The 4846-nt window shown below is 49.2% G+C and overlaps 1 pseudogene; it reads left to right on the forward strand.

Moving 5' to 3' along the window:
- The first annotated feature begins 3592 nt into the window (after nucleotides 1–3592).
- LOC112549845 lies at nucleotides 3593–3788 on the forward strand (annotated as a pseudogene).
- Nucleotides 3789–4846: the final 1058 nt, after the last annotated feature.

Consider the following 4846-nt stretch of genomic DNA (forward strand, 5'->3'; position numbering starts at 1 on the left):
GCAACCTGGCAGTACTCTGACACAGAGTCTGTTGGCAATAAGAGTAAATCGGGTTGTCTAACTATTTACAACAGTTCTGCAATTCCCCGCTGAGTTCCTCCAGAGCTCTGGGGTGAATGCTACCCAGCTCTGGCAACATATTGAATGTATTGATTTGTTGTAAAATGTATTTTGCTTTCACTTCAGTGTGCTCCAGCTCTTCAGACCTATCTACTAGGAAGGATCAATCTGGTATGAGAATTCCCCACCCCCACTATCTTCTTCAGTAAAAACTCATGCAAAGACTTCTTTTAGCTTCTCTGCTATGGCTGTATCATCCCGGAGTGCACCTTTCACACCCTGATCATCTAATGGTCTCACTGATTCTCTTGCTGGCTTCATTTCTGATGCATTTTTTTAAGTTTTATACTTGAGCATCTGTTGCTAGATGCTTCTCAAGTTCTTTTTTGGCCTGTCTTATTTGCTTTTTCATTTGACCTGTCAGTTTGCAAGCTTTCCTGTTTTCCTTACTTGGACATGCCTGCCTTTTTTTGAAGGATGGCTTTTCACCTTGGATGGCCTCCTTAACTCTGCTATTAAACCATTCAGGGATTTAATTGGACCACATGTTACCCGTTTTGATGTACAGTATAATTTTTTTTCTCCTCAAGACTCTAATATAGTATTTTTAAGCAGCTTACAGGTTGCCTACAGGTGTTTTATGTTTTTGACTGCTTCTTTTAACTTCTTTCTATCTTCCTTGGTTTTGTGTAAGTTCCCTTCTTAAAGTGTAATTTCCCTTCCTAGAGTTTCAGGATTCTTTTTAAACACGAGACTTAAAATATTTAAGTTATTCTGGAATGAAAATTCCATATATTTTCTATTTTTAATTCCTGCCTACAGCTCAGATCTGAGTGGAGCTGTCATCCAAAATAGTCTGAAGCCCTCTAACTATGGTGTGGTCACTTATAGAGCTGCAGGTGACTTTAAGCAGAGTTTCAGTTTTCATTATGTATGCAAAGTGCAGGGCAAACCGCTCTCTACAATTGTAATTCTCACTTGTTGACTGTAAAGAGAAGCATTTTATCAAGACATGTATCAGTTATTTCTTGAAGTGAAAATGTGTTAGGAAATTCTAGCGTTTGATATCAGGCTGTTTTGTGTCAAGTCCTGAATAATAGTCAGTCCATAGAACTTAAACTTACTCATCCTCTGTGCTGTGTCACTTTTGAGGAAATCCTTTCAAAACTGAAGGTCCCTCTCAGGTTTTTACATCAATAAGAGTGCGGCTCCTTCCACCTAAAGAAGGAGGTTTTAGAGCAGAGTGCTGCAAAGAACTGCAGTCCTGACATGGCTCTGGCACCTCTTTGCAGCAGTACTGAAGTCACAGACTGCCATCCGCTGGTCATTTCAGAGATGAGCATCTATATCCCATGGTGCTTCACTATCCAGCCCTGCAGGGTCAGTCCGTGGTGACAGTCCACAGGTACGATTCAATCCCGTCAACTCTCTGGGTGCGACCCGATGCACCAGCCTGGCTCTGGAAGCTATAGCAATTAATGCTGCCACTGGTCCCCCGTTGCCAAATGTCTGGATACTGTGGGAAGCCCTACAGGCTGGATGACAGATTCACTCCATGGGCCAGAGGTTGAGTAAAGTGTTCCCTGTCTCCTGACCATGTAGAGACGCCAACTTGCCCTCTTCGTGCTTGGGACTGGCGGGAGGCCCTAGGTGCAGGTTTAGGACTTTGTTTCCATTAGGAGGAGTGGAGATAGTAGCTCTTGTGAAGCCATTCACAAATTACTCTGAGGAGTTTTTATGTATCGACTTCTTTTGGCAGATAAACTTTGTTAAGAAAAGTAATGGTAGAAAATGAACACTAATCACAAGTATTTATCCATACTGTTTGGATGGAGAAATAAAAGCTTGTCTAGACTGTAGTGAGCTACCAACACTAAAATGCACTTGTGATGTAGTAGCATTAAAATTGGACCCACATGAAGGGATAGGAAGGGCTGCCCTGCAGTGGGACAGAGTGCAAAGGGACTGAGTTTGTCCCAGGAGGACACCGTTTGCCCCAAGGCCGAGTGAAGCTGTTTTGGAGGTCGCCCTCTGGGAAGCGGGGGGAGGGGGTCATGTAACCCCAGCAGGGTTTAGCAAGAGCCCAGGAAGAGCCCTGGCCTGGGGTTGGCTGAGAGGTTGGTGAAAAGTGGGGAGCAGTTTTTCCGGTGGGGAGAACAAAGGAGAGAGAGGGCGTGGGAGACAGGCTGGAGGCCAGGGAAAGGACCTCCCCACGGTCACCCCTCCAACAGCCCCTGGCAGAGCCCTGCAGAAGTAGCAGTGGAGGCTGCACGGAGAGTGCTGCACCATGTCCCTTCTCTCTCACGTCCCCTCGAGCCCTGCGGGGCAGGACCAGAGAGGAGCTGACTCTGAGCCTGGGAAGATCCTCTTGCAAGCCCTGTGTGGCTGGGTGAGCACAGCAGAGGAGGGGGCCGCAGGGCCAGGGGCAGGGGCTGGAGACTGCCCTGGTGTTTCCCATGAGTGAGAAGGGCCCGGCGAGGGGCAGGCTCGGGTGCTGGAGGGAGCCCTGGGCTACAGGGGCAGGGACTGTTCCAGCCACCAGAAGCCCCGGGGCAAGCAGGGCCTGTGGGGTGGGGAGCTGCATTTGCCAGATGCTGTGAGGCTGTGCTGGGCAGGGAAGCTGCTGCAGCCTGCAGCCCAGACACTGCTCCCTGCTGAGCCAGGGCAGGGGTCTGGGCAGGAACCAGCTCTCTTGCAGGGACTGCAAGGGAGGAGCCACCGCATGCTGCACCAAGACCCTGGGAGCTCATGCAAGGGATGCCAGCACCAGGGACTGCCCACAAATCCTGTACAGTGGCACGGACAGCCCTGCTCCCCGAGACACCCCGCCGGGGCAGTGTACACAGGGTCCTCCGTACACACTGTACGAGTTACCAACTGTATGAATAAGTGCTGGATAGTTTATTAGTTGGAGTATCAATAAATTTATGTATTGGCTCCTTATTTATCATGGGTAATGTGTATACTTTCCCCCGGTGTGAAGTGTATCCAAGAAGCATTAACTCTTAAGCCACCATCACCAGGTCATGCATCGTGACATTTGTTCTATTGCATTGGTTATATGTTACCTTGTAAATAATTAAATCCTGTAAATAGTTTTATAATAGTCTGCAAGGTTGTTTGATTGTAAGGGGAGGCTCTCTGCTTGGGGACCCTGCAGCAGCTCCCCAGGATCCCGGTGAAGGTGTGGGTAGTGTTACACATTCATCTGAGCAACATGGCCAAGCTTTCCTAAGTCCAAGCTCACTTCATCAGATGCAGTCAGGCAGTTGCCTGCTGTGGGGGGAGGGGGGTGGGGAAGATTGCAGGTAGGTGGGAAATCCTAGAGAAGCAGGGCTGGAAGGGACCTTCATAGTCCAACCACTTCTTGAAGCAGGATCAGCCCTGTCCAAACCATCCCAGACACATCCATTGTCCAACCACGGAGAAAAACTACCATCCACCCTCATTGCACCAGACATCGCACTTGACCCTGTCACAGGGAAATGATGGGGACCACAGCAGCCAACTCCTGCTGCTGCAAAGGTGAGTAATACTTACCTGGCAGGGGAAACACCATGACAACTAAGGCGGTTTTCCTACTGGAAGGGATAACCGCTTTTCTGGCAAAGGATAGTATGCAGGTGGAGGTAACACATAGTTCATCTCCCACTTTTTCTTCCATTGACAGGATCTCAGCTACATGCCAACTTTATGGGAATGGGAGATTCCTCCCTAGCTTGCTCCTGCAGCCTCTGGGCCTGCATGTAGGATCCCTGCTAAAGGATTTTGACACAAGTGAAGCCCCATGTGGGTGTGGAGGGTGTTTGCCAGTAGCAGGGCCACATGTGGTTCTTGAATGACTCATGGATTTGCAATTGATTTGGCTGATTTGGCTTGGGACACAACCAATTAAAAAAAACAAACTTAGGTTGGAGGGGAAATACCATGATCACTGAGGTGGCTTTCCAGTGGCAAGGGAAAACCATGAACGTGGCAGGGGGCAGGATCCTGACCAAGGTAATGCAATTAAATTGGCACTGTGTAGTGGAGGGTTGCACTCTTGTCTGCAGACAGAACTCCCTACGAGAGCCTCATAGTTATCCTCCCACTGTGACTTCCACTGGGAGGATCTTGGCTACACGCCAACTCGATGGAAATGGGAGACTCCTCCCTAGCTTGTTCCTGCAGCCATACGGGGCCATCTGAACCTCAATCCTCTAGGCTTGAGCCTGCATGTAGGAGGCTCCCCAAAGGATCTGGAAGTATCTGAAACCCCAAGTCGGGGTGGAGGATGCTTGCCGGTAGCAGGGCTACATGTGGTTCTTGAATGACTCACGGATTTGGAATTGATTTGTCTAATTCAGGGGTGGGCAAAATGCAGGCCGGAGGCCAGATGCGGTCCACCAGGCCATTCTATCTGGCCTGCGGGGCCCCTAAAAATTTTAGAAAATTAATATTTATCTGCCCCTGGCTGCCTGTCATGCAGCTCTCGATGGCTTGCCAAAACTCAGTAAGTGGCCCTCTGCCCGAAATAATTGCCCACCCCTGGTCTAATTTGACTTGGGACATGAACAATTTTCCTTAACCCCCTCCCCACCCAAAAAACAGTCAAGAGATCCCAGACAGAGGCCATGACCCCACTAGAGAGGAAGGCAAAACCATTTTTGCTTTGTAGCCTGCCCCACTGTGCCATCATGCCCAAGGGGATGGTTCTCAGGTGATACAAGCCTGGAGGCATCTCAGGGAATGGGCACACTTGCAAACACAATGTGCACTGGGACTGCTGAGACATAACAAGAATGCC

Source organism: Alligator sinensis, unplaced genomic scaffold (genome assembly GCF_000455745.1).
Source record: "Alligator sinensis unplaced genomic scaffold, ASM45574v1 scaffold602_1, whole genome shotgun sequence".
NCBI lineage: Eukaryota > Metazoa > Chordata > Crocodylia > Alligatoridae > Alligator > Alligator sinensis.